At 39.7% G+C, this 14,528-nt stretch overlaps 1 protein-coding gene across 5 annotated transcripts in view; it reads left to right on the top strand.

Annotated features, from left to right (window-relative positions):
• Positions 1-7,465: 7,465 nt before the first annotated feature.
• Positions 7,466-14,528, top strand: part of HDAC9 (histone deacetylase 9) — a 452,666-nt gene continuing 445,603 nt past the window's right edge. For 2 of the 5 annotated variants that reach the window (XM_079302263.1, XM_079302273.1), the window contains exon 1: positions 7,507-7,764. The gene's annotated coding sequence lies outside the window, so the exon portion shown is untranslated. Of the gene's footprint in view, positions 7,765-14,528 lie in introns of all 5 variants that reach the window. The other 3 variants (XM_079302270.1, XM_079302269.1, XM_079302264.1) reach the window with 3 other exon arrangements.

Below are 14,528 nucleotides of genomic sequence, written 5' to 3'. Positions count from 1 at the left end.
TACAATTTATGTCACCATCACATGTTCACACTGTGGGATATGGTGGTTGGTTGAATTATGTTTGTAATGATTCAAAATTATGTATTTGATGACTGGTTAATTGCCTAAAAAGGCTGGGTTTTTGGAATAAAAAGGGTCTTCTCTGCACCTGCCTGGGGACCCTGCATCACTACAGACCCTCACCTTACATATTATGCTTTGCAAATAACAGTAAATAAATAGAGACTTTTCAATTAATAAGTCCTTTCTTAATATTAATCTTTATAGGTGAATTTAAAGATTTTCTAAAATTTTGGTTATAGCGATTACTTAACTTGTGTGGTCTTAACCCTTAAGAAAAAATGTCATAACACATTTTATTGGAACAGGCTTACATAAATAAATGTGAGTGTCAAATAAATTCTGTAACAAATAATATTACTACTATTTCATTAGTCTCACTTTTTAAAGTGGCTGAATGTTCTCTAGTAGCTACATTGTATGCAGAAAGATTTAGGGCAGAGATCAGAGTTTCTCTCCCTTACATATAAAGGCAGAAATCCAGAAAGAACAGCCTTTGCTTCTCTTCTTATGCAATTCTAGTACTGTGTCTCAGTGGAATAGGAGGAGTTTCAAAGGTTATGTACAGGTGAATTTTGTTATAATCATGAATTCATTTTTATACAATAAAAAGACTGCAGGAATTTGAGATAAAATTTTTCATTTTGCGTAGGGGGATGAAGAGGGAGCTTTCAGCTATAACCTGGATGTTCATGCTTAAATATTATACATACATTTATACATACTTAGGAATAAATATGACACATACATATTTACATGGTACACCTATATGCTAGACATCATATGCAGGTATGTATATATATTTATATACGTGTTGTAAGATTTTATACTGTACTGCACAATTTTTTAATAATCATTACCACAAAAAATGTATGAGGCTCCAAAATGTAGAATATGTCACTCCTACAGAATAGGTGGTATTCAGTGAAAAAGTACTTTTTTTTTTTTTTTTTAGGTACAACAGATTGTGTGAAAGCTTTCAGAAACCCGAAATTCATTCAGTAAAGTGACCTCAACAAAGTTATTGGGTTACATGAGAAAGAAATGGTAGGCTTTTTTCAGCAACATCTCCTGAATTTCTGTAGCTGAGAGATAATAATCATGATGACTGATAGAAAAGAAAAGAATAAAACTGTGGAGAAAAAAACTGAGTGAAATATTTGAAACAGACTAATATTTTGTAAGTAAAAGAAACTCCTTGGTAAATCCCATTTCTGACTCTTCCCCTGAAATCACCCTCAGATTTTTCAGGACCCTATCCATGTCTCTAAATTGAATGTATTAATATTGTGGATGTCCACTTCATCCTGTAGTGTTAATTTTAGAAGGAGTATTCATTTGATATTATTGAACACAATACATCGCCTTGATGATACACATGAATTTGTAAACTAATAATAACTACATACTCAGAATTTATGTAAGAGTAGACATGTGTCTTCTTGGTGGTCTACAAATGAGATTTTCTGGCCACTTGACTGGTAAAAACTTTCCTGTATGACAAAATGTAATTAAAAAAAAAAAAACTGTAAAAACTGAATAACAGACAGCAGACTCTGCAGGTGTTCAGCACCTACAATTGAATGAAAAGTTGTTCTCTGAAACTATTTCCCTCCATTGCTTGAACAGGGAGCTGAGGGCAATGCAGTCACCTAAGTTATGGCAAAAGAGTTTCAGTTCTGTGAAAGCAGGATGCCAATGCACATTGTGGTTTGGAGGATGCATCTGTTGGAGTATGCTGATTCAGTGTGATAGAGAAAGAAATTAATTTTTTGCATTTATTGGAGAATGAAAGGTTTGATGGTGCAGGTGCCAAAGCTCTGTGACTCCCATTGGCTTGGATGAGTATGGGTGGTGCTTTTCACCTCACATGATTTCCATGTCACCTTCCTTGGGTGTGCTGAGCATCTACTGTGAGGTGCTGAGCAACCTCAAACCTCATTAAAGTCATTGGATAGAGCCTTGAGCTATCTCGTGAGATGAAGTTGCACTATTTATACTCTGAGAACATATGTATACTGTACTATTAGTGCTAATATTTTTGTCAGAACACTTTCTTAAAGCAAAATGTGAGAACATTTGTGGGCAGTAATCACAAAACAGGGTTGACAGCTCCTTCCTTCTTTTACTCTGTCACAAACGTTTTTCCTTTCAACAGATTATGAAATGTAAATGGAACTGGTCATTTTCAGAAACTAGTGTTATTTTATTGATAATACATGAACACCAAAAGGGAGCTGACAAGGCTGTTGTCAAGTAGAACTGATAATTGTAGGGTGTGTGCAGCCCTACCTTAAATTGAGAGAGGAGTTACACAGCTGACAGCAATACCTGTAAACAGGAAGTGCATACTGCATTTGCAAAGGTTCATAGAAGACAAGGGGAATAAGACCATCTCTTCCATTTCCACCAGATTAGCAGTTACATGTCAAATATTATTTTACCAATAACTTTCCTTGTCATGGAAGTTTCTCCCTGTCTGAAAATCCAAGACCTTTCCTCTTGGCTGCAGGAAAAGCTCGCTTTCTGTGAACATCATGGTTCATACTGTCCTATGGGACTAAGCTGTGGGATCTCAGGCCAGAAACAATACTGGAAATTAGCAATTCAGAACAAGAAATTACAGGAAGGAATAATAAAGTCACCAAATTGTTTTGTACCCCAGGAAATGACTTGCTCAAATACTCTCATGGAATTGTTTGTTGCACTTGATCATTCAATGAATCATCATTAGGTCCAGGCTGCCTGTATCAAGCTTTTGACAAAAGCACCCAGCAGTAACTTCTGCCTGTTCTCCATCCCACCTCTGTCATCACTACAGAGCGTGGGATAATAATAACAAAAAAAAAAAAAAAAAAAAAAAGATAAATCAGAAAGCCGAAACAAATCCTACCTGATGAATCATTCTAGTGAGGAAGATTGGTGTAATTTCAGACTCACTCTTTCATTCAGAATCACATATTATCTGTTATTGCAGTTAATTGTAATAAATGCATAACAAAACCTGACACAAGCACGATCTGGAGAGGTTTAATGACTGGGTGTTGCTCAAAGAGTTCCTTTTCTCAACTTAAAAAGAGTTTGTTCAGTTAGGAATTAAGAAATTCACCTCCATAACATTCTTTACCCTCTAACAATGATTATGAGCAACAAATAAAACACATCAAGTGCAAAGGCCAGTCATTTTATTTTTGCAATTATGAAGCACTTTTGCAAAGACTAATGCATCTGGAATTTTTTAAGCTAGATATGTTTATGATCTATGGGAAATTCTTGATGTAGTTGTGATCTATCCTTTTATCCATGTTTGATTCAGGGTAAGCCAAGAAAAATTTCAATGCCTGCTAGCTTAGTAGTGGCAAAGAATACAAATTACCTTCCAAACTTGGGATCAGCATAAGACAGAAAAAGGTGCTCAGTCTGTAAGCCAAGATTTGTACAATAAGGTATGAATACAAATGTGCTCCTTTGCTGGAACTGTACATATTTATGCCAGGAAGAAGCAAGGACATCAGAAAATCAAGGAGACAGTAAGAAAACAACACGAATATGTAAACAGGGACGGAGTGACAGAACTTGCTCCTCTGCCTGAACAAGACTCCAGATAGGACTATCACTGGAATCTGTTGTCAGATGACTTTGAGAAAGACACTTCAGAATGAGTAAAAGACCAGGTCAGAGATCAAAGCAGTGTTAGAATACCTGAGGGATTTGCACCAGTATAATGGGACATACCAATGTCTTCAAGACTAAGTTCAGAAAGTTAGGCAACATTTAAAATGGCAAAAAAGGATTTGGACAAAAAGCAGGCAAAACTGCTGCAATCAGAGGTGTTTATGATATGGACAGAAGAGGATTCAGGATCAAGAGCAGTATAGAAAAGCAAGGACAGGACTCAGCTTCAGCTCCAGTTAGTCCAAAACTAACAGGAAATCTTTCACCAGGCACCCAAGCACTGTACTTAGATCCCCTTTTTGTATGACTGTTTGTGAGTTCTGTGCTGCTCACCGCAGCATTAGAGGGCACTTAAACACCCTTGCTTGTGAGATCTGCTTTGGGGGCATGGATGTGTGTAGGCTTGGCATTATGAGTGAGCAGCCCAGTATGGCCACTCATTTCATGACTTACTGCACTCACAGAAACGAGATATGTCTATATTCCCTGCACACAAATAGGTCAGGATCAAACACCACTTGACTCTGTCATGTTTTTAAGAAATAGCCCACAAATTTCCAAATATTGGCTAACCACTGGCACTAAAACAAACGTGTAATTACATGTTTAATTTTACCATCTGAATAGTCCTGTTGAATGTAGGTATGTGTACATATTTCTGAAAGTCGAGGCACTGAAAGAGCTAATCACACATTAAATTATCTCTAGTGTGTGGGAAATATATTTTCATAAGACATTTAAGTATTTTTAAAACAATTAATTTTTTAATGTTATTCTGAAAAATCCTATTATCTGTAAAATGTTGGCATCTGTGTTAATGTACTTATGTTGCTATTAACTGTAGCAGCTAAGAAGTTATTTATGAATTGTGTAAAACCGACCAACTAAATGGCTGATCTTTTCACAGGGAAAAACTCAACCATTTTCTGCAAACAAAACCAACAATTATACCCAATCTAAAACATGTAAAAATGTTTATAAGCTATTGAGCAAGACTAGAGGACTCATGCAAAAGAAGGACTTTAACTAATTCTCAGTCTAACAGACATCATAAATAAGTTACACTCCTTCACCTCACCAAATTTTGATGGTCTTCTTAGGGAAGACAAATATTAAAATTTTAAAGAAGGCCTTAATTCAAATATTCTTAGTAAAAGCACAGATCCACAATTTAACAAGTATGAGTATATTGGAAGTCCAGTTTGGTCTTGTTAAATGTCCAAGGATTTTTCTGTTCATCTTGATGGGTTTCACTTTCTGTGAGCTGGACTGGAAAGGGATATAGCTGAACATCATCTTAATTTTTAATGGTCACACAGTACAGAACATCCTAGATATTTACTTTCAGTATCATAGTGAGGGAAGTACTCACCACTTGATGTGTTTTGGGTACTGCTTGATGAGGTGTTATACCTCAGGGCCTTTTTAGTACCTAAGTTAGTTTCCAGTGAAAGCATGGAATTTCCAAAAGCTATTTCTCCACAGTATTAACCATACTAAAATATGTGTCAAATGGTTTACTGAATGTTACAGTGTTTTATGGATATTAGTTTTCAATATTTTCTGTGTTTCTATTTGACTGAGGGGAAAAAAGAGAAAAAAAGTTTTTCTCCTAGTGCTTTCACTAGGCACTATGTAAAGTAAGGAGCCACGGGGAAGACAACTTTTCTTTTTCAGTGTGGTTTCCAGAACTGTTTGTAGCCATCCAAAAAATGACCTTTCTAATGATCTGTATGAGAAATATGCCAGCTTTTCCCATTCAAAAATCCAGCACTTATTGTAAATTAGAGTATATATGAAGTGCATTGTAGCCTTCACAGTCAGCAGACACCAGATCACAATGTGGCAGAGATGAAGCTTCAAGGATGATGTTTGTCTCTTTTTAGGGATAAAAATCTTTTAAAGATTTCAGTACCCCATCTCAAGTTTTATAAATTAAGCTTATAATGCAGGCACAACACACTCTTTTGTCACTCCCATGACTTTCAGTAAATGTTTGCAATAACTCAGAAAGACAGTGATAACATAGGGAATACTACATTTGAAAGAAAAAATGCACATATTCACTCCAGCAACTCAGTCAAGCCTATAAATCATTTTTTGATCTGTAGGATTAGAAGTAGATAATGAAGAAATGGAACAGCATGAGTAGATATAGGGAAAGCAAGATAAAGACTGGTGAACATAACTACCATGCACCACCACTCCATTATATTTATTAGCAGTGACTGGAAATAAGTGGGGCAAGCACAGCAGTAACCAAAACATGGAGGTGTCTCAAAGATGTCTGTTATTTTCCAGTATAAATTCAGGAGTTCCCAATATAGCACTAGTACTGTGACTAGTCTTTTAAAATCTAATTATAATACTGATACTTCCTTTGAGTAGACAGAGAGCAAGAGTATATCCTGAAACAAAAGTTATGGATCAGTTTGAAGTATATTGATCTCTCAGGGAAACAGTGCTGTGGGATTTCATTAGCCAGTCTGGACCTGGATCTGTCATATGGCACTCCATGACTTACCATCCAGCAATAACCCTGAAACTGATTCCCAAAACAAAACAAACTAATGAGATTCCTCTCTGAGTTGAAACATACTCAGACACTGTTCAATTTCTCGTTCTGAGAAGTGAGATTGATTTTGAGGGTCACAAAAACCACTGTTGACCACAGCTGGGTTTTCATCTGCTTTATTTCTTGAGCAATAAATGACATTCAGGTCCAAATTCCAAACCTCTTTTATTTATTTATTTATTTATTTTTAAATTTTAGCAGCTTTACCTTTTCTAAATTTAACTTCTGGAAAGAATAAATTCAATCAATCTAAAAAAAAAAAAAAATCAATTAAAATGCAGCATGAAAACTTCCAAAGACTTTAAGTGGAAGATAGTTTTTTTGCTTGTTTTTTTTTTTTTTTTTTAAATTTGATTACTTAGATATCCAAGAACTAAACTCCTAACCTTTCCCTGGAAGGAGAGAAATAAAAGGTGATACTTTCTCTCCTGAGTAATGAAGAGATCTACCTTAAAATTTTAGATTAGAAATAAACGTGGCTAAACCAGATTACATTGACTAAAGTGCTTTATATGCTGTATAAAACTATATTAGGAAAAGAGAATTCTGGGGGCTCTTGATCGCTACCAAAGGGACTTAGTGTGCATTCAGAAAGGTGAGCATCCTCTAGATGAAGACACCAAGAGATACTGAGACTGATAAGAAGACCGTGAGAGAAAGCAGCAGTAGAGAAATGCGCAATCATCCCGGGCTGTGACAGTGCAAGGGAAGAGAAGCGCACAGCACGCAGGACCCGCACGGTGTGTGACACCCCCTTTCTCCCCGTGGCGCAGCCGGGACCCGCTGGGGCAGCGCGGGCGCCGTCCCGGACGCGTGTGCTCGCTCCATCCCCCTGCGGGCAGGGCAGGGCAGGGCAGGGCAGGGCAGGGCAGGGCAGGGCAGGGCAGGGCAGGTGTGTCCCCTCTCCCGAGGAGTGGCAGGGGCCACTAGCAGGAAGGGTGCCGCGGGATAACGCAGGGCTCGGAGCGCGGACTCGCCCGGGGCGCGCTCTGGCTGTGCCCGCTCTGCGCTGTGCCCGGCGCGGAGCTGCGAGCCCCGGCCCGCTCGGCCCCCAGCGGCCGCGGCGGGGAGCGCTGCAGCCCGGCCGCTCCCCGCCTCCCCCCGCGCCGCGCCGAGCCGAGCCAGCCGCTATTTTTAGCAAATCCTCCCCGCGTCGCCACGGGCGGCGATCGCAGCGCGCAGCCCCGCGCCAGCTGCCGCCGCCGCCGCCCCGCCCGCCCGCCGCGCACGGCACAGGCTCGCCCCGCCGGCGCGATGGCCACCTAATCGCCACCTAATCGCCACCTAATCGCCACCTAATCGCCACCTAATCGCCACCTAATCGCCGCCGCCGCAACTTTTCCTCCCCGCGCCGCGCCGCTGCTTCCCCCGTGGCTCCGGTGGAAGATGGCAGTTGGGGGAAGCGCTGGAAGTTGCAGCCCGCGAGCGAAGAGATAAGGCGGAGGAGCGGGAAGGTGAGTGGCACCGCCGCTGCCCCTCCGCCCCGCTCCGCTCGCCCCGCCCGGCTGCGGCGGGCAGCGAGCGCGGGGCCGGCCGGTCCCGCCGCCCGGACGTTGTCCTCGACCTGCCGGGGCGGTATTTTTGGGACCTTCGGCAAGGCTTCGGGAAGTTGCACCGTGTAAGGGCTGGCAAGGTGGCGGGGGAGGGAGGATACAGCAGCCCCTGGCAAGTTTTGCTTGGCTGTGGCGTGAGTGGAAAAGCAGTTCCCGAGCGCTTGCCGTGCCAGGCGGTTGGTGCGTTCCTGGCTCCGGGACCCCCTCGTCCTGCGGGTCCGGTACCGGCCGGAGAGCGGCTGCTGGAGCTCCGCGGGCGGTGCCGGCTCCCCGCCGTCGGCTGGGACCGCGTAGCTCCGCAGGGAGCCGGGGGAACTGCCCCGTGGGGCCGAGCAGGTGGGCGACGCCGGGGTGAGCCCGCTCGGGCACCGCACCGGGCCCGTGTCGGACCGCCCGGAGCGGCGGCACCGGAGAGCGGGTGCGTCCCGTCCCGTCCCGAACCGTCCCGAACCGTCCCGAACCGTCCCGTCCTGTTCCCGTGCCGGGTGGGTGGTCAGAATTTTGTGTAATTGCATTTACGATGGCAAAGCGGTGCTTTCATCCCGGCTGGCAGCTTCCCGGTGGGCAGCGCGGGGCATGAGGAAGGTAGTTTCCAGCAAAGGTACAGTTGTTTTGACTCATCTAAAATGTCTGAGTTTTGATATGAAATGGGACAGAATAGCAATCAGTAATCATTCATGCTTATCATTCTTACAGAAGAAAGCAGGTATTGCTCGTAATGCACAAAATGCATATTCATAGTTGAATATCTACCCCGAGCCCACAGCAATTCATATTTTTAAGTGCTCTGAAAGGTCTAAACCCGCTGTTAAACAACATGAAAATTTAAGTATAGACAAGTATTTCAAACAAGCTGATCTTTGAAAAAGAAGTAGTGAGGTGAATTGTGGAGACCTTTTGACATATGAAAATGCATGAATGTGTTTTTTTGATGCAAAAGCTGTTGAGATTCTCTGTTATAAACTGCACAGAACAAGCGCTGACACAGAAACCAGGAATTTTAAACATTTGTCTTTCAACACTGTCAGCTTAAGTTCCTTGACATTTTGTTTTCTGTGACAGAAGAGTAGTTTTGTGACAGTTATTCAGGATTTAATTTGCAAGCTCATAAAGGCCTGTAGATGTGATGAGAACTCAGGAGCAAAAAAAGGTTTTCCAAATTTCCTGTCCTGCTCAAATGTCGTGTCCTACTCCTATCTTCTCTCTCCACACACCTAGTTCCACAACAGCATCCATATATCTTTTGAAGTTATCTTGCTGCTGAGTGTCTTTAAATTTTCTCATGTCCAATACATTTCTGTATCAGTGGCCCCAGCTCATATATGTTTTGTACCAGGAGCACCTACTATGTTCAGAGATGCCAGCTTGTTCTCTGTCATAACATTAGAGCAGTCTTGGAAGTCGATTCCATCCCTTCATACAGTTAAGTTGCATTGTTATTTGTGTAAAATAACTATGTCCCAACTCTACAGAACTTTCTACCATGAATAATGCAAGTAATATACTATTTTAATACTTCTTTTTTCATTGTCATGGCAAAGATGTCATCCAAAACATTGGGAATAAACATGTCATGGCTCCAGAGAAAAGCTGCAGTCAGTCATGTTTACGGTGCCAGTTTCTTCACATAAATATTGAAATGGCTGTCTTTTAACAAAAATCTCATTGTCAGTTCAGAATTCCAAAAAACAGAAAAACATGCCATTATTCTTCTTGGTGACCAGCTTGATGCAAACACAGCACCATAGTTAAACCTACCCAAAAGCACTGGTGTCAGTGTCAAGTCTGTGTGAATGTGTAATACACCCAAATGTTGTGAATCTGACTTTAAAGTGTTAGTTTTGAAAACAGTAGTGTTTGGATTTCCATTAAATTGCTTTTCCACAAATGAAGTTTGGTCTGCACGACTAAATGGGAACATTAATTTGTAAGCTGCTATGTACCTTCAGTTCACCAGCATCTTCCTGATCCCAGAGCAGTTTTAAAACAAAAGTGAAATAGTATCTTCCCTGCTGGAAATCAGTACATGCTTCATTTAGAGCTGTTGTTCCTATTAGAATTTATTTCTGTGAAAAAAGTGATTATACTATGATTAAGTGGCATATGCAGTTTCTAATTTCTTGATAAAAATAACATTGAAAAGAGATCATTATAGAAATTATATACTTTCTAAAAAGCATGTGAAGTGGAAAATAATTTTCAGTTCTTCATCTCACTACTTGAACTAGCTCCATAGAAGTTATATGCTGAAAATATGTATCAAATTTAAGTTTATGTGTCCTGATAATTATATGAATTCTGGTATGTGTTACCATGAATGCTGACGGAACCTAAATGTAGCTGCAGTAGTTAGTTTCTTAGTATTCAGCTAATGCTTAGTCGGTGAAATGCAGCTTTGAAAGTAATCAAATCCTGTTGTGAATGAACAACCATAACCAATGAAAAATGGCAAGAGAGTTGGGATGTAGTCTAATCATCTCCAAATTGGTAAATTAAGCAGATATTTACCAGAGTGTGTGTACTCTTGTTTTATATTCATCGGTGTTCAGGCTAGATAATTTAAAACTGCTTAGGATATGTGTGTTCAAACTGCAATATAAAGTACTTGTAGCTTGCAGCTACTCATAGCTGAACCATTTAACTGAGAGAACTTAGTACATCACAGGAGTGAGGCTTTTTCATTTTTACAAAGGAGTTCTGAGACAGATTTGTTGAGGATTATATTCTGAGTCCTATAAGCATGCCATTAACATGAACTTTCCACATAAATTCAAATTAAAGGAATGAGTATTCATCAGAGTTGTCCAGTCTCCTCAAAAGTAAGGAAATGTTCTTTAAGCTGCTGCAATTAAGTAGAAGGTACATAATACATTTGTTGAGTTAAATTAAAGATAGCTCCCATGTAAAGACATTAGGCTATTCTTTGATAAAACTTATTTGTCATGCTTCAAGGCTTCAGTAATGATTTCCAGGTAAACAGGCAGAGAACATTGCATTGCTGAATCACTTAAGGTTATATTGTTTGCTGAAACTGATAGATGAGTAAGGCATTTTAGAGCTAACATCACTTGATGAAATCACCTTTCATTTTCTCCTTCTGGTTTTGAGTTTTTAAATCAGGATGTTCATCCATGACCACATAATTTTTTCCTTACTCAACGTAACTTACTTGTAAAGAATATATTATGTTGTGAACATCAGCTCATGCTGGGTAAGAGTGCACTAATGTTGAATTTATTGTTACAACTTTAATAATAAATTACAAAGTTTATTTGTGCTTCCAATCTGTAGCTTAATCTTCAAGCAGCTAAAAAATTACAGTGAAATAGTGCTTAAATACTGCTCAAAACTAATGTTTCAATGCTTTGAGGCCAGTTTAGACATTTTCTGTGAGGAGATGCCCACACTTCTCCATCCGTCTCCATTTCGGTACAATTTGTAGCTGCATAACTTTCTGCCAAAGAAGTTTGTCAATGCAAAAAGTTAACACGAGTTCAAAAAAAGATTTGGACAAATTCCTAGATTAAAACAAACCACAAAAAACCCAAAACAACAACAACAACAACAACAACAACAACAACAAAAACCACAACAAAAAACCACCAAAAAACCAAAACCCAAAAAAACCCCACTAAAAAGCCAAACCATATCAAAGGCTAGAAAATAGAGATATAATGCTTCTGAATCAGAATGTCCCTAACCAGCAATTATTCTGGAGGCTTCAGAGTGTTTCAAGAAGGTACCATTCAGATGGTTGCATTGCACTTCCTCACTTTTCCTTATACATTTGCTGTTGGGCATCTGGGGAAAAGGTGTTGGATTCTGGACAAGTCTTTAGTTTGATTAGATTTTACTGTTCATGAATTTTTACCCAGTCAAGGTGGACAAGGTTATATGCAATTTAGACATTCCTTTATGGGGGAAAGTGATTGAAAACTTTTGTTACACAACCTTCAAGCAGATGTTTACTTGAATTAATTAGCATTAATTCAATGTATGATGTTGATTATAAGATGGAAAGGTAATAGCAAGCAAATATTTGTTCTTATTTTCCACTAATTTATTGTTAATGTTATTTTTCAATATAATGTTAACATTGGTCATTCACATCATGATACATTGTTGAAGTTGTTTATGATATGTAGCAACTATCAGGATACTTTGTTTTAAATCTATTGCATAACTATAAACTGTTTTTGTTTAAGAAAACAAAATGCTTTTCAGTAAAGGTGGCTCAGAAGTGCTGGTAAGAAGATGACTCCTTACAGCACATCTTGTATTTGTCCCTAGTTCCTCAGTTTTGGATTTGAAGATGATGGATTCTATATCTATTAATTTGATTTCTGCTCTGAGATGCCCAGTCTTTTATTTAATTTTTGTTCTAGATACAGAGTGGTCCTTCTCTAGAATGGATGACTGTCACTCTTATTCAGACTTGAGTCTGGTTTTCTGGTTTAGTCTGAGCATGCATGAGCCTCTACTGTCATGTACATTGAACCCAGCTTTAGTTTCCATGCTCTTTTAACCTGCAAGAGAGGTGAAGACCTGGTCTAAAGGGTATTTTGAAAAGGTCCAGTACACAAGAGAAATTAGCAACCCTGAGGATGCCAATCTTGTGTGCTTGCAAGATATGTGAAGATTTGAGCCTGAATTTATTCATAAAGGAAGTGCTGCTGCACTGTGCCCTTGGTGCCTCAACCTTTTACAGTGCCAAGGATCTTCCATTTGCTGCTGCCTTTCCATTGCAGCTCTGTCACCTTCCACCAAAGCTTCTAGGGCAGTGTTTGCCTTTCTGTCCTCATGCTCTTGGTCTCCTACTGTTTTTCTCATGGCCTTGTGCCTCCAGGCTGTGCTACTGCTGTTATGGGAGGTGACTGACACTGCTGTCAGAGTCAAACCCTTTCACCAGCCTTTGCTTACTCTGCTTTTTGCAGCTTTTAGTTTGCATTAGGAGGAAGACAAGTATTTGCCCAGCCTTCCCCAGTAATATATGCAAAACTTAACAGCCAGTTAGTTTGCAACACCAGCCTCCGATCAAAAACTGATCCTCATTCGGGGATGATGGCATCATAAGGGGGGACAGGCACTAGGGAATTTGAACAAAATTTATGTGGAAATTTATGTGCTTTCAGTGGGAAAGGTAGTAAGGTGCATCACCTGATACACTGGAGAGAACACCTGGGAGAGGATACTTAATGGGGAAACACTGGCAGTTCTCTTCTTGACTAGCCACTGGAGCTTTCCCTTTCCCCTTTTAATTTTTTCCTTTTGCTTTTCCAGTTACCTTTCCCCTTTTTAAATGTTTTTAGCTCTCCCTCTGCCTTCTTTTTCCCCTAAAGAAGCTCGTGTTGTTTGCTTTGATGCTTGTCACCAGCTATAAACTCTGCAACTAAATCAGGAAGGGACATAGACATGTTTATATACTTGTAATGAGAAGTTTAGTTAAGTGTACAAATAGATTGGTACATGGTCGATTTATACTTTGTAAATAGAAATTATCTGATAACTTTCCTCTTTTTATTTCTTGGTCAAAGAGAAATTATACATCTGCTGAGTATTTGTTTAGTCAGCCTGAATTTACTCTTCTGGTTTTTGATATTTGATAGAGAGATATGTGAGAATATCTCTATTCCACCAGATATCTGTGTGTCCTTCTCTGTATGCTCTTCAGTCTGAATTTAGATTTTTTTTCAGTAAATGTGATCAGAATAATAGTCTGTGCCCCACAGAAATCTCTTTATTGTGTAGTCCAAGGGTGGTAATACTCCACCTTCTTTTTAAAAAAGCTTCAGTGATGTGTCCTAGGTTGTATTAAACTCAATCTGAAAGTTTAATTTCCTGTTACTTTTTGTAATGCTCATGTTTACACTAAATCACAGAATCTTGAAGGGACCTGTTGGTCTGAATACAGTCAAAATAGAATTTAGACCATGTTGTTTAGGGGTTTGTTTAAGTCTATCTGGAAAAGCAATTCCACAACTTCTCTGGACCATCATACCCAATATTTAGGTATCCTGATAGCACTTTTTCTTTATTATGTTGAGCCATAGCTTTCCAGTTTCAATTAATGAGTATTTTCTCTCAGTTTTGCGCTGTGCATGCCTGTGAAGAGCCTGGCTCCATCTTTTTGGTAAAGCTCCTCATAAGCAGGGACAGGCTGGTGTTATGTCCCTGCTAAGGCTGCCTCATCTTCAGGATGAACAGGTCCTGCTCTCAGCTTTGAACAGGGCAAGTTCTCCAGCCATTTCCTACTTTGACAGACTCTGGAGGAAGCTTCATTCAGTTCCTTGGAACAGCAAGACTGGAAGCAATATTCCAGATGAGGGCTAGTGCTTTAGTAAAGTGGAAACATGAAACTTCATATTGGTGAATCTACCAAACAGTAAATAGCATCAAATTCTGACAATCCAGGAATGAGAAATTAGGCAGAGCTTTGCTGCCTTTTAACCATAAAATTAATTCCAACTATTGTACGCTTTTAAGGATTTGTTATTGCTTACGTGAAAACAAAGTTAATTTGGTATTTCTTCTCAGGAAAGTTCTTGAATCATGTTATTTCGGAGTAGGGAAATAATGTGATATTGGAATTTTATTTAATACCCTAAGCACATTATTATATCTCCTTTTTAGAAGCATATTAAGAAAATTGTATGACACAGATTTTT

The sequence above is a fragment of the Erithacus rubecula genome (genome assembly GCF_903797595.1).
Source record: "Erithacus rubecula genome assembly, chromosome: 3".
Taxonomy (NCBI): domain Eukaryota; kingdom Metazoa; phylum Chordata; class Aves; order Passeriformes; family Muscicapidae; genus Erithacus; species Erithacus rubecula.
Note: the sequence above shows the minus strand (reverse complement) of the source record. Positions and strands in the feature narration are given on the sequence as shown.